Source organism: Oxyura jamaicensis, chromosome 12 (genome assembly GCF_011077185.1).
Source record: "Oxyura jamaicensis isolate SHBP4307 breed ruddy duck chromosome 12, BPBGC_Ojam_1.0, whole genome shotgun sequence".
In the NCBI taxonomy this organism is placed as follows: Eukaryota; Metazoa; Chordata; class Aves; order Anseriformes; family Anatidae; genus Oxyura; species Oxyura jamaicensis.
The window spans coordinates 19,470,211-19,486,091 of record NC_048904.1 but is presented as its reverse complement, the minus strand read 5'-3'; the positions used below and the strand labels follow the sequence as shown (position 1 = coordinate 19,486,091).

Genomic DNA, 15,881 nt, shown 5'->3' with positions numbered 1-15,881 from the left:
CCCAACATCTCCATCTTCACAGTCATTATTCTATCAATAAGCTGAATAATTTAGCAGGCAGCTGTTTGACTTGACATTTTTATACAGGTCATAAACTAATACACCAAACCCTATGCCTTAACTAGTATTTCCAAGGGGTAAAGCTGCTGGGGGTCTAAGCCACATATATGCTACTGACAATTATATGCCTCAGCTGCCCATGTTTCACCCAGCTTTCTTAGTTATTTTATGCACATTTTGATGACCAAAACCAATTCTCCCCCTACAGAAGCCATAATTTGTATTATTTACTCATTTGTATATTAACACTGAAAACATGAACTTTAGACTATCTGTACAGCATTACAGATATTACTTAATCTTGAAAGGCTAAGCAGCTCATCATTAGCATTGGGCTCTCAAGTAGGAGCTATGAGCATAGCTTTTTTTCCTGCTTTTTGGCAACAACCCCTGGTCATTCATCCTCATAGCTCTGAGCCACTGATCAAGTCACAAAGGAATTAGCTAAGTACTTAAAGGATGCTGCTACTTCAAGAAAGCTATGTTTTCAATTAATTTCATTTTTCTGCAGATTTATGAGATAAGCTATTCTTATTCTTTTTCAGAATTCCTTTCAGACACTTAAGGTCTTTTAAAATATACAGATATAAGAATATAATTGGAGGGGTGAACAAGCAGAGAGAATGAAGGGAAGAGATAGGAGCAATACAGAAATCTCCAGTGAAAAAGATCCGATGAAGAGCACAAAACTATGCTGTACAGAGTACCTATCTACTGGAGCTCAAGTACAGAAAACAGTTATCTCACAGTACTTTTACATAGTTTGAGCAGGAATTAACTGAACCATCCTCTGAGGTTTTGAGCAGCTTTAGACCTTAATTGACCACTATACATTGTGTATGGCTTGTGATATGATCATGCAAATAAGTACCCAGTACACTGCTAAAGCAGAACCAAATGAGTTGGTGTGAGCCCAGCTCCTAGATGTTTCCGAATATAAATTAACTCTATTAATCCTTATTTAGATCCATGAGAAAAACAGTAGATATTGCATACCAACTTCCAGAGGTCAATAGCACACAAGATGTTTCATAGGAGTCTCATTAGCTACAAGGCTTCTCCAGCTGACATAACGGTAACTACTACTGCCAACACACCTGGAGACCTCTCAGCACCTGATGTTTGTTAACGCTTGTCTTCACATCAGCCCTACAGCACGCCTATCAAGGCTTATGCTTGCTATGTAAGAATGAAGGAAGCATATTTTCAGAACACTAAGCAGCAAGTCAGTAATTAACTCCAAGCATGTGCTTGCATCTTCTAGAAGCCAAAACATTATCTACATAACAGCATTAGTTTTACTAGGGTAGTTGCATAAGATATATCAGGGTAAATAAAATAAATATAGGAAAGCTCTGAGAAGAAGAGCCAACAGAGGAATAACTAAACACAGGCCAAACTTTGCTTTCTGAGCAAAGCCACATACCCAATCCCCTACATAATCCTTAGAAAGGCTGACACTACCCCCAAGCAAAAGCCTCACTCCACCACACTCAGCAGCTCCCACAAGGTTTTGCCAGCTGGTGCCTTCCCCAAGCACAGCAGCCAAACCCACAGCATCACCCCAAAAGACAACTCACCAGGGATGGGGCCCAGGGAGCCTGCTTTGCTCTTCAGCATGGCACCATCAACCCACCCTGCCCTCTGAGGCAGAGCCAGCTATCCTTTGCATGCCACCTTCTTTAATAAGCTCCCGAGGATCTCAGTCTCCTCCCTTTCCCTTCAGGTGTGCCCTCATCCCCCAGTGGTACCCAATGGGCGCAGCAGGGCCTGCTCCTGGGCAAAAGGAGGGGTGGGCACACAGCCTGCTGTCATTAACAGGCATCAGTCCTGCTGCTGGACCTGTGGGGAAATGCTGGGGTGGGGAGAATGTGCATGAGGAAGAAAACTGGAGTTTAAATATGGCTTCAATGCCATCTACCATTTGCTTCAGCAGCACAGGAGAGGAACCTCTTGCATCTCCTCTGCCGGCCCCAGCAGTGAGATGATTGCTATCGCATAATGTTGCCAGACGGTGTAAATCTGACAGCGACTCGGCTGGGAGCTATTTTGTTAAATGCAGAAGCAGCACTGAGTAGTGAAAAGATACTGTCCCTTGAGCATACCTAAGATCCTTTATGAAAGTCAGGGGCCTGACCCGCCGAGCAGAGAAAAGCCCATTGTTACCAAGGCACCCAGCAGTTCCTGCCCAAGAGCAGACAGACTATCCCACGAGATAACACTGTCCCTCGTGCCACTCAAAGCTGCTTTGTGAATCCCAAATATTCTCCTGCATCTTCCGATTAGAGAAACGTGAATGCTGATGAGGAGGCCTGGAGCGAGCAGCAGCACAGGGCCACCCCAGCACCATCGGGCATCTCCTTTGTCCCCCAAGGCACCTTGCAGGATGCATAATGAAGCACGGACTTGTCCCAGAGCTGTTAGACCCAAGGTTTCCCTTCCATTACATGCCAGGCGGACAAAGGCCCCTGTAACAGAGATCCTCTCTTACAGTGATTCTTAGGAAATAGTATATTCTTTTCAAAGGACAAGTACTGTAGGCTGGGGGATGTGACGGCAGGAACAGGCCGTGGCCTTGAAGTCTGACATCAGAGTGACCGTCAGTGGGTTGATGGAGGAGTGAGAAAAGCAGCAAGGGGAATAAAATTACCAACACAAGTACTGGACGTGAAAGCCACCATTGCCCTTCATGCCATTCATAAAGTATACCTTTAGTAGGTATTACTGTAATAGGGTAATATTTTTTGTTATAGCTGCTCCATGGAAAGCATTCATCCATGCCAGGAACGGAGGTCACTGTCTCGCTGCTTCCTCACAGGATTTCTGTTCGACAGACCTGACACACTCTCTCCTATTACAAGTTCTCTTTTTAAGGAGGAGGAGCAAGTTAGTATTGGGAGATAGGGAAAATATTTTAAAATGGAAAAATGAATACAGGCCAAAATCCAAGTGCAATTCTGCAAGCCTCGGCTTGCAGATAGCTAACCTAATCCACCCAACTTTGTCTAGACAAGGGGAATTTTGGCCATAGAAACTGTTAGACACATTGAAAAGGATGAAAATTCAAAAGACTTGCAGAAAATGCCCCCAACTGCAATTATTTTTACTACATACAAATACATCACTTTCTTTACAAGGTATAAATAACTATATGCAATTACATGCTAATTACTTACAATTAAATTGCAGTGTAAATACAGCAACGCACAAAGATAATCAGATGGTTACTTGTACAATGTAAATTAATTGATAACAGGAGATTTACAATTGCAAATTAGAACGATTACATTTTGAATACTATGTTAGATGTTAGGTATTACACGCAGTTAATCACCGAGCCATTTTTTTCCCAATAGGGTAACATTGTGCACGACATGGGGCAGCGGGTACCCCACTCTGGGGTGACAAAGGGAGCACGTAGGTGACAATTTTGTAAGTCAGCACGTACAACCTTTGCTGTTCTTTGCGACATAATTATCCTACATAATTTCCATCATTATCTGTTATCTGAAACGTTCACCATGCTGCTGGCAATAGGATACTTAGTTCTGATTAGCTCTGGAGAGAGACATTTCTACAGCCTTAACTTTCTCTTGCATTTCTGATTCCCTCTCCCTTAGCTCCATCCGGCACTCAATTTAGTTTCACTTGTGTGGCCGTCTACAGCTATAAACACAAATTGTCTGCAATTTTACGCCTTCAAAATCCTGGGATTTTTTCATTATTTCACCAACATGCAGAAGGCAAATTTACCATCTATTCATAAAATAACAGCAGTGGGTGTTTTTGCTGCTTACTGGAATTTGTTTGTCCTTTCCTTAAAGATTGTGCATGCCTCTGTGTGTGTACTTATGTTATCCTAGAGCATCTGCATGTTGTCCCTGGTTCCTGCTAGAAAAAGGATGTCTGCAGTAGCTGTTTGTTGATTTTCTATTGACTTCTGTTTGAAACTGAAGGTGGTTCTCATTACCTTCTTATAATACAGTGAGGATACCAATTTAGCTACATTGACCTTGTAATGATGTTTATTTCTTCTTGTATTAGTGCCTGTGTTGAGCATAGGTTTTATTACTAATTCTGGATCTGTGTTTTGCTGATTTAGGGTTACGTGAAGCATCAAGTATGTTGGGTGTACCTGCCTGCGTGCACGTAGCAGCCTTGAATTAATTCTCAGTTTTAGGTCTGTTATAATGACTGAAGGGTTTTGAGATGTAGCTGAGTTGGTGGGACAGTTTTGCTTAAATGTCCCTGGTCTGAAAGTTACAACTCAGACAGATAATTTAACACTTCATCAGTGTCAAATCTGGCAGTGACATGACAGTAACCTGGCCTCAGTGCAAGCACTCACAACATCATTACCAACCTCAACCACTCAAAGTAACTTTCAACATCAGTTTGTGAGAGTTGAGATTTTTTGCCTTCTGGCTTATGACACTTTCTCTTTCATTGTATAATTAAAGTCTTTCAAACTTCATCCTGCAAATAGCAAGAAACTTATTTCAAGTGGGAGGGGAAAAAAAGTACACCATGCTGTGCCAGCAGAAATAATGAATTCCTCCTAAGATAGTTAAGGCATGCACTGATTAAAACTATAACTGTACATTTGTACAATGGAAAAAAAAAAAAAAAGGACAGTTTGGTAGTCAAAATGGCTGAATTTTTATGATTTTCTCAATAAAGATAAAAATGGTGCCAGAAAAATTACTAGAAGCCATTGTCTCAGTTCTCTCTAAATTAGATTTTTGTTATGAGAAAACATGTTATTTTCAGGTGATAATTACATAACACTTTTTTTCCCCTAAAATAATTTATAAACCCAAACCAAGTGCCCCAATAACTTTGACAATACTTCCTAGGATGTGATTTTTTCCCCCACATCACAGCTCTTACATCTCACCATTGCAAGCCAAATCCTGGTGTATCGTGGTGCTACAGATAACTGAATTAAGCTCAAATGCAGAAGAACCTGCAAAAGTTGCACTGCGGATTCTCACCCCACTGCGGTACATTTACTGATCTACCTATGCAGGCCATTTACCTTACTAGGGTAATAGTGTAATTGTTACATTACTAATTTCACTGCAATGCTTAGCAGAAAGTGAAGTATTCATTCAATCAACACTGGGGGTATCAAATTAGGGACTTTTTTGATTAATCTGCTTCTGTATCATTTTTTTTTGCCCCTATTGACTGCTTAGTTTGCATTCAAAATAAATAGTCTAAAACTTCATGTTATCCAGGAAAGTAGAATTTCTGCACTTAAATTTTGAAAAGGTATTTTCTATTGAAAGAGGTCCCTTTCCAGAGCTCCTAGTACATAATACTATAAATATACAAATATGCAAAAAAGCTTCAATTTCTGGGAAAGTGTCTTCTTAAGGAAGCTTTCTCCAAAGAAGCAGCTTGAGTGACACCTTCTACCATCCATCTGAATACTGAAGGGAATAAGCTGCACACCAGCAGGTGAGGCAGAATTTGTTCACTTCAAACCCTGAAGTCTAGGTCTCCCCACAGACAGAGGAGGCAAGGAGAGGGGAGCTTGCGTGCCTTGTTCTCTGCAGATGGCTGTAGCAAGTGAGACACCCAGAGTATGCAGCGAGATCTCCTAGTGCTCATGACTGCAGGAAAGGTGAAAGTCAAGAACAAACCTGTTGTGAGCAGAGCACCAGGTCACCTGGAGCTTGGTTTGTGCTAATACAGAAAGGCAAGGACAAAGCACTCACAAGCAAAGTGTACTTCTGGTTTCATTTCCTCAAGGGGTCAGGTCACAAGAAAGGGGCAGAAGAAGACCAAGGCATTCAAGGCATGGTGGCACACGTAGGTGAAAAGTCCATTTTCTGTGGTTCGGTTAGTAGCTGAAGTAGGGGCCTGAACGTGTGACAGACAGGATAATTCCACTCAAAATCTCTATTACCTTTTTCACTTACAAAATAATAGATTAGCAGCTCTGTGATCTGTGGGTCACAGAATGAGCAAGGCCACATAACCTGCGGGTTAAACATGCATGATTATATATGGCTTGTTAGAAGTATGACTGAACTAATTGATGGAAAAATCGTGCTGCACCAAACTGACCTTATTATTGTTCAGATTAAGAAAAGGTCCCCGCAGAGCAATGACAGCCGCAGCTTCAAAAGTGTTTTCAAATATAATGCAGTATTTTGCCAGCACGCAGAGATATTTCACGCTGCAGTCACCCCTAACAGCATCCTGTATCAGACGACAGAAAGGACTCGCCACCCATCACAGGGAGACCGCGCGGTAATCCTCCGAGAGACGCTGTACTGGCAGCATCATTAAAATGCATGACATACACTCTGGCTGCTATCAGATCAGCGGTGCATGGGAATATGATGTCTATAATAGGGAACATACTGCCTCCAACCTTCATATTCATTTGGGATACCTTTACTACACCGGAGTCGGACTGACTGATATCATAAAGGGGAATGGGCCATATGTACAGGTCTCCAGTTGGCAAGCTTCACAAGGAAATGAAACCCAGGAAGCATGTGAGTAGCTTTTTACTGCAAGTCCAGCTGAGAATGAGGTTATGATTTTCAGTTTGCAAATTATTAGTGTATGCATATAAAGGCTCCCTTGCAAACAGAATAGAATGAAACAGAGCACATTTTACTTATTCTTCAGCTCTATTATATTTTCTTTGTAGGAGGTGAAAACTGGCAATTACTCTTGAAGATGCAGAGATTGGAGGATAGAACATTAATCAAAATAAAAAGAATACAAATATCTTCTCCAGTTATTCAATGGATATTTATTCAACCAAGGTGCTTGTGAAAGACTGTTATAGCAAACCACACAGTACATTACAAGGAGTTTCTCCGATCTGCTTGGCGTTACTTGGCAATCAGAAGAAAAGAAAATGAGGATAAGTGACTATATTGTATGCAGCATACGATCCAAATAAAGCCATTTGGAAAGAAAAGGTCAGTAGTGGCCAGGCTGACAAGAACAGTATTTCTACAAGACACAGGTAGTTCATTGTAAGAACAAAGATGAATTTTAGGAACACACACAACAGGTCTATTCTTGTACTCTAGCGGGATTTTTAGGGAAGAGAGGAAGACATTCACACAGACTAAATAATTTTAAAGACCACAGTCTTGCTCTAAAAAAGGATTTGTGTATTTGAAGGTCAGAATTCAGATGAACTTGCTGGAATTCATATTCATCAGGAAGAAACAAAATAAGTCCTGGGAAGCCCATTAAAAAAATATAATGTGCTTTTTCCTCAGGAATTACTCTGAAATTGGGTGTCATGTATCTGACTTAATGCTCTAATGGTATGACTTGAACACTAGGGGAGGATTTACAGGAAATATCTGTTCCTTATCTGATTATAGAAGGAAACCGAAGTCTCGCAGTGTGACACTCCAAGGTGGCTTGCTGTCAACCTAAACCTCCAAAATTAACTATTTATCATTGGATTAAAACAGGGCCCGCTGTCGATCAGACGCATTGTTCAAGCTCAAAGACTATCAAACCCCAGAGGAACAGACAAAAGACACAAAGGCAGGCAGGAAAATAGAGAGGCACAGAAAAAGGAGGCGACCTGCCCACCATTTCGGAAGAAGAAATGCAACGCCAGCCCCTCGGGCCAGTCCTACAGACTCCGCTGCTCTCCAAGCTATGGGCTGGTAATTGTGACAAGCCAAGCTTGGTGGTGGTTGTGACCAGAACAAAACACCTTTAAGAACAATTTCTGTATAAGAAATGATTCAGGAGATTGCCAGCTATCAAGAAATCATTCAAAAAAAATCTTTTGGAAAGTCTTTCTTAATGGAAAATGTAGAAGCTCATCACAAGAGCCTCGCTTTTCGAAAAGAGCAATATGGAGTTTTTGTCGAGGTTAGAGCTTTGCAGGTGTGATTTTATCTTAAAAGCAGGTCCTTGAAAACAACTAGGAGCACACCAAGGAGCCACATGCACACTTCAGGGAGCTTGAAAAGGTATCACGGTGTACAGCGGGACATAAATTGTGAGAGCATTTAGGTGTGCGGGGTGCGGGACTCGGTGCAGCGCCTAACAAACCCTGCAGCAGAGCAAACACCTCGCAGGGCTCGTGCTGTCTCTGGCCAGCCCTCAGCCTCTGTTTCTCTCCCCAGGCCTGGAGATCCCATGTGGTGTTGCTGAGAGTAGTCCCAAGGATTTATTACACACTTGCTACACTCAACTGGATTATATTCAGTTGAATGAAAACAGTAACACCAACAAAGTACATGCCCACAATTTATAAAATCTACTGGTAGTCATCGAAAGGGATTATGTCAAAAGACCAAGGGAAATCCAGGGAAATCACAAAAGAGTGGCACTTTTCTGTTAAAAACTTCAGCAGTACACTAAAGGTGGAGTAGAAAAGGAGGAAGGTTAACTTTTTTGTCAGTTAGTCTGCTACAGAGCAAGCTGCAAAAGCAAAGCTGGGCAGGGACATCTCTCATGGGAGGTGACAATCATTAGGAGGAGATTACAAAAAGCCAGTTAGGAACCAGGCACTCTATCTGTGGCAGGACCAAACAAACATAGTGTTTGGAAAAAGCTGGGTTTAATTGAAAAAAAAAATAAATAAATGTGGAGAGCTTTGTCTTCTTGAACTACACAGCCAGCAGCTCTGCCAGGACACTGGGCACAGGCAAAAGCTTCGTGAGGTGCCAGCACAGGCTGGGTAGCACAGAGACAGGAGGCACGGAAGAAAATAAGAGATGTATTCAAGCATGCATACCTTCTCTGATAGGGTATTTCCCAAGCAAATGTGTCATAGACTGAGGACTAAAACTGTTTTTTCAGCAACTGCAAAACTGAGATTATTTATGCATGAATGCAGCACTACAGTGCCATGGAATTTAACACTGAATTAATTCCCCCTGCATACTGACTTAAAGGACCAGGTCACAGCCTTGTCAGATGCTTTCGCATGTCTGAGTGGTCCTCAGTAGACCAGCACCACTGCTCACTAGGGTTTGCAGCATGATCTCACCACACAGACAGCTCGCAGGCAGAGGCTGACAAATCTCTGCCCTTGTTTTCTCTCAGACCCACAGACATCTGAAGGATGCCTGTGCTCCACAGAACAAGCATCTGCAACCTCCACTGCCACTTGCAGGGCTGCTAGAATCACCTGATCCTTCCTTAACGGTATTGAAGAACCCAGGGGATTGGGAACTCCAAGCTCCTCTCTACTTTCACCAGTGCTAGATTCCAGAGTGCCTTGATATATACCCAACAACCACCAAATACTGGGTAAAGCACCATATGCATGGTATTTGCAGTGTGGGGAGCAAAGATCCCAATCCATCAGTGTTTAGGTGTTTATCTCTCACTGTGAAAGCTGGCTCCAAATATATATGTATATATATAACTATACTTAATTCCCGGGAGGTTTTCACATTTATTTAAAGATGCTCCATCTTGAGTACAGAAGTCATGTGTCTTTGCCCAAAACAGTATGCACATGAAGGAAATTCAGACTGACACAATTTCAAGACTGCAAAGACAAACTGATTTAGCAACACTGACAGGCATTTATAAGAAAAATAAAATGTGAATCTAATTTCAGCCTACCATACTGAAATCATATGCAACATGTTTTGATGTCAGAACATGAATATTTCATATATGAACAGCATCTTGTTCAGCTGCGGGATGCTTCCAGACACCAGCAAGAGGAGGTCCTGGGAGACAGAGGAAGCCTAATTGCTATTTTTCAGTGAGCAACCGAACTGTACAGTAACTTTCAGATCCTTATTGACTTCTTAACTGCTTTGCCAACTGTCAATATGTAAAAGTTTAGAAGTAAAAATCATGACTGGACCTTTCCTTCTAATTAATGGCTGTATTGATCAGCCAGGATTTCCTCCTGCCTCAGAAAACACTGGATTTCAGAAAGGTCCCTGCCAAATAGGTATTTATACTTATGGCTTGCTAGTAAAAAGCAAAGCCTGAAATCTCCAGCATGCTAACTGCATTGCTTTTTAAAAGTGCACTGATAATGAACATCCCAATGAACGAGGGCAGAGCTGGGCATTTAAGGTCTCAAGAGCTTTTTGTTTTGTTTTGATTTACATTGAGTTTCAAGGTTCAGCAGTTTAATAGCCAGCATGGCCACAGTTTCATTTCCTTCATTTCAAATTTAGAAAAAAAAAAATATCTCAAGGTTACATCTCAAACAAGAAATCAATCCCAAATTCAACCTGGCAGTTAACCAATGTATGCAGAAAATAGAGTCCAGTTACTGCTGAAGTTGTGCTGAATTTTGCTACAAAACATTTGCACAGCTATTTGAGTTGCCCAGTATCTCCCGGACTAAAAATATAAGCAATGGAAAAAATGCACATAATTTAAATGACACTGAATATTCAATAATGCTAATGACCTAAATATTAGAAGCTCTTTGATGAGTATTTCTGGGAAAATTGGATTTATCCTTGACCTTTGCTTACTCATTATTTTGTCTACACATAATTAACACTTTCATAATATCACATGAATGCCACTTATTGATACTGTCCCAAAGGCAACTAGTTATCTGGGAAGAACGTGGACACATTAGCATTTACTGACTCATTTAGCTTCTTTCCTGCATTAAGCTGAAGAAATCTATTTGTTAAATCGCATGGAAATGTATATTAAAAGCCAATATTTCACCGGGTACTGCTTTAGGATCTGTCAGACACCAGCTAATTTCCAGGGACAGCCCTGAACGAGGGCGGCCACGAGCCCTGCATTGTGCCAGATCCGGAGCTGCTCAAGCACCCAGCCAAACAGACTCAGAAGATGGCACCACTGTGAGATTGTACATAAGGCTGTAACAGATAGCATTTACTTTCTTAATTTTCATAAACTCACCCTGACAAATAATGAAGACACAAGCAGAGAAAGTTGCTGTGTGTACTGGATAAAATCTGCAAATTTCTCTTTGGTGACTTGAGCCTACCAAAGAGAGCAGCAAACATATTGCTCAGCAAGCTCTGGGCTCAGTCAGAAGTTCAGGTATTTATTCATGTAAGAAACATCTCCTTACCTACAGATTTCACTCTTCCGTGGGTTGTTGAGTATCTGTAGTAAGAGCCTGCCAAAGGAGCTATGCAAAATGAGTAATAATCTTGAATTCTCTTTTATAAAACTGAACACCTTCTCCATTATTCATCAACACAACTAGATATTCAGGGCCACAAAATACTACTTTCAGCGTTTTGTTCCCTGTACTTAGATTTATTTATTTATTTATTTCCTGAGAATTATTTTGAAAGACTTTTGTAACCAATATCTGGTAAAACACATGTCAAACACTTTGGCAGGGCTGGCAAATTTTGAGCAAGCTCAAGATAAATTTAAAATGGAAACTGGACTAATTAATGACTTGAGATGGAACAAAAGCATGATTTCAGCATCTGACTAAAATGGAACAAGGCAAAAAGCAAGTCCCCATGTCACACCCCAGGGACAAATGCAGTGCTGGCTGCAGCTGGAGCAGCAGCACCCGAGGAGAAATGCAGAAGGGGGTGCTGGAAATCTGCACCCTGGGTACACAACAAGGCTACAGGTGGGGCTCAGAATAATGCATTGAAATTTTGCTGCTTCCAAGCCAGATTCATTCTCTTCAAGAAAATAGCAAAAAAGTGTTTGGTAAACCAGCAAGGAATACACCACATGAGGCTCCAACGTAGAAAAAAAAAAGGAAAGAATAAAGCAAGTAACTGCAACTAGGTTTTCATTTTGTACTTTTGTAACAGAAGAAGGAACAGAAATGAAATATAACCTAAGCAAAAAAGCAGGTGATATAAGGAATCAATGCACAAAGTTACCAAGTAAGCAAAGCTGTGTGCCAGAAGAGACCCTTCTGACAGATCCCACTGGAGGATATTCTGAGCATTTCAGCATTAAAAAATAAAAAAATCATAAGCAGCCTTGGGCAAATCACAGATTTTTTCTCTGCTAATGTTGATTTAAAATATGTAAATGTATTCACAAGCCAGAAGGTGTGGATAATGACTGTTAAACATGCAGAACAGTGACCACTGAAAACAATAGCAGCAAATACACAAAAGAAAGCAGTTTTCAAATTTGCTTTTTTCTACTTTCACCATGGAAACCTCTCTCTAAGCACTAGTATCAAGTTCAGCTGAAGAAACACAATAGGCAAAGTTTTACCCTCCTTTTTAGCTTTGTAGCAGAGGACAGAATTGAAATAGGTGTGTTTGTAGTAAACCATGCCTTGTTTTCCATACGAGTAAACCCTCAAACTACTCACAAATCAGGAATTATCCATGACAAGTCCTCAGGTTCTGTTTCAGGGGAAAGTATTGAAAAGGGCTAACCTGAAGATGAGCTGAAATAAAGCCAAAATGGATCGACTTTGTGGTGTGCCCAGCCCTCCCTGCACAACATCCCTCTGCTCTGGCAGGAGCTGTACACAAAATACATGTGGACATGTCCAGGGGCTCTGACAAGCTACTGACAGGTGATGGATGGATCAAACCCAACATCTGGAATACCAAATGCTAGGGTTCAGAAGCAAAGGGAACGAGTGATACAGGCAGAGGAGATGAAGGGATGGAGGAACCTCGGCAGCAGAAGGCTGAATCGCCTTTTCCTTCATGAAGAGGATAATGAACGGGTTGGCGGCGACAGGATGCCCTTTCAGCAGTAAATATTGGTCTTTAAAAAAACCTTTGCAGTGCTTTTATATTTTTTAGGAGTGTCGCTGACATGAGGAAGGTATTTCAGACTTCATGAAACTTAACTGTGACCGATGATAACGGGTGTCTGAGTCAAGGCACTATCACATCTGAAATGCTCTCCCAGACCAGGAGCCCAGCCCACTCGTATTACCAACACACCTCCACTTTCTTCACTTCCTAAAGCTGTGAAGGTCACCTCAAAGGCAATTTTATGAGTTCCAAACAGGTTCACATTCAGAAAAGGACAAAAAAGGCGTTTCAACACATTATATGACCCAAAGAGTAAAAGGATTAAAAGAAGAGAGGAAAAAAAAAAAAACAAAAAAACACACACATTTTGGATCAAAGTGTATGTTCTGCTATGAGACACTCCACCCATGCAGTTTTTAGAATTTTTAATAATTTGATATGTTTGCAAATATAAATGTTGTTATAAATTAATTCTCAAAGGTGGCCTACTTCACTGATATTTTCCAGTGGAGAAAGAAATTGCTCAGAGGGAAGTTCCCAAGAAGTAACACTTCTATAGACTAGTACACACATCTTTTTCTCAGTGCAACTTCCTCTCCCCGAAGCTCAGCGTAACTGCTCTTTCTGCCATGCTTCTATTTTCAGCTAATATATTTAGCCATTTGCAGAGAGTGGAATATGAGGAGCCATCCAAAATGGACACACATTTCCTGTTTGTTTTTCAACAAACTAATTCCACTTTCTTCCACATCCTGCCTGTACAAATGACATCCTTCCTACAAACTAGCCTACAAGACCACAGCAGCATTTAGCAATCAAAACATGGATGCTCATTATCTGCTTCTCCTTCTGCTATCTAAGTTTATTGGCCTCTATGCTTCTTTTCTTTTCAGCCTACATAATATTTGGGTCAGTAATTATTTTACTTTTGCAATCTCTCTTACACACGGGCAGATGTGATGGGATACACATCTATTCTAGTTGTGTCATTAATTTATAAACATTTAAAAAACTATACAGAAATATACTTTGCAAAACCACAATATCCTTGGGATAGATGGCCAACTCGGTTCATAAATACTTATATCAACTTTCTCCCTCCTATTTTCAGATGTAATGTTTAATTTAAAGGTGTCTTCTTTTTTTTTTTTTCCCCGCCCTAGAAAAGAACTCTAGGAAAAAAAAAAAAAAAAAAAAAAAAAAAAAGATGCCTGGTTAGCATGAGGGAAAGAAGAAGAAGGATGAAGCTGAAGAAGTTATTTTTCCTGCTCCCAAGTTAATCCTGTGGGAAATCAGTGCAATTCAAGGGGCTTTTTTTTCTTCCCAACCAAACATCTAAGTCAGCTCATGTTCATCTGAAACTCAGTTTACTTTAGAAAGGCTAAAGAAATGAAGCAGTCCATCAATTATTTAAAGTGTTTGGCCCTGATCCTGTCAGGGCTTAGGTACACGCTTAATTTCACTGCAGTCTCAAAGCCAGAGCCTTCCAGCCAGAGGCTCAGCCCGTGAAGTGTCTGGAAAAGAACATGCACAAATGGGTGTTTTTGGCCAAAAGCACACAGTCATCCTGGCCGTGCGGGAAGGGCGATGGGAGCCAGTGAGGCTGAATGCACACTGGGCTGCTCGGGGCATGGTTCCAGCCACCCTGGTGGTGCCCCCAAGCTCAGCCACATCCACCGGTGACCATGGGGGCCAGAACTGGACTTGGGGTGCAGAGGTGGGCTAACGAGTGCCCAGGGAGGGGTGCCCATAGGCTGCACCCCAAGGCTGCTGAGCTGTGGCACCGGCATGCGGCTACAGGCAGCCCCTGGGCCTTTTCAGCAGGGATCCAGAATACTGGTCTACGAGTTCAGAAAAAGGAGTTATAATACATATAAAAACATAATACATATATAAAAATAGAAATGCAGATGATATATATGATCCTAGAAGTGAATTGCAAAGGAGAAATGCATTCATCTGTTCTACAGAACTTAACTAGCTACTAAAATTAGATATTGTCAGTATAGTTATAAAGGATTCTCTGCGGTTGGATTCAAATATTATACAATATTTTACATTTTATACAATGGTAATGGACAGCATTACATTAGTGTAGGTATTATCAGGTTCTCCTATATGAATGCTTATGCCTACTCAAAATGTTTTAGCTAGTTAAATCATTCTTGGTTACACTTTCAAAAACACATTACCAGTCCTAGGTATTTTTCAATTTAAAGCAAGCATTCAGAGAGACCTTTTACCCTGACTATTTACGTGCCCAGAAATCAACATGGCTAAGGAAGGACTGATCCAAAGCAAAAACACAGGTGCAAAAAAAAACCCTAAGTCTGTTTTAAGCATGAGACCAAGTTATGCTGCATCCCATGGGGGATAGGAATCCAGCGTGAAAATTTCTCCTCTGCCATAAATGTATTGTTTGAATAGCCCTGTAGCCCAAAATTCAATGAATTTGGATAGACCTTCTCAGAAACTGAAGTGCCTAAATATCTCTGTGTCTCTGACCATCTCCACTGTGTCAGAAGTGTCTCCACTGTGTCTCAGTTCTTCACCTCTAATAAACCAGCACACTGGCAGCTCACGAGACTGCCACACGGATAATTAAAGACCTGAAATTTTAGGCCCATTCAGAGTCTCTGGTAATAAGGGTGAAGTAAGATCCTCAGTTCAAAATAAACTACTCCCACTTCACCCTGCAAAACTTCACCAGGTATTTTCACAGGATCACAGCATAGTCCAGTTGGAAGGGATCTGCAGAGATCATCAAGTCCCACCACCTGTCCACTTCAAGGATAACCAAAAATTAAAGCATTTTATTAAGGGCATTATCCAAATATCTCTTGAACACTGACAGGCATGGGGCATCAACCACATTGCTAGGAAGCCTGTCCCAGTGTTTGACTACCCTCATGGTAAAGAAATATTTTCTAGTATGTAGCCTGGGCCTCCCCCAGCACAGCTTTGTGCCATTCCCATACAGCCCACTATTGCATTTGTCCATAGCAGACACCCATGAAAACATCTGCTTTACATCCCTTTAATCCGCACCCGGTGGCTCCCTACCACATCATCCCTAACTTTGTATTTGCTTTCTTTGTTTTTTAACAGACTCCTGCAGCTTTAACTGCTTTGCAGGCTCTGTGCCCCTGCAAC

General features: G+C 41.3%; 1 protein-coding gene across 4 annotated transcripts in view; it reads right to left on the bottom strand.

The window, feature by feature from the left end:
* The window catches only part of CNTN4 (contactin 4), a 294,079-nt gene that overhangs the window by 266,404 nt on the left and 11,794 nt on the right, over positions 1-15,881 (bottom strand). The window contains exon 1 of one of the 4 annotated variants that reach the window (XM_035337705.1): positions 1,641-1,682. The exons of the other annotated variants lie outside the window; for them this stretch is intronic. The gene's annotated coding sequence lies outside the window, so the exon portion shown is untranslated. Of the gene's footprint in view, positions 1-1,640; positions 1,683-15,881 lie in introns of those variants that run through there. 4 annotated transcript variants of the gene reach the window in all.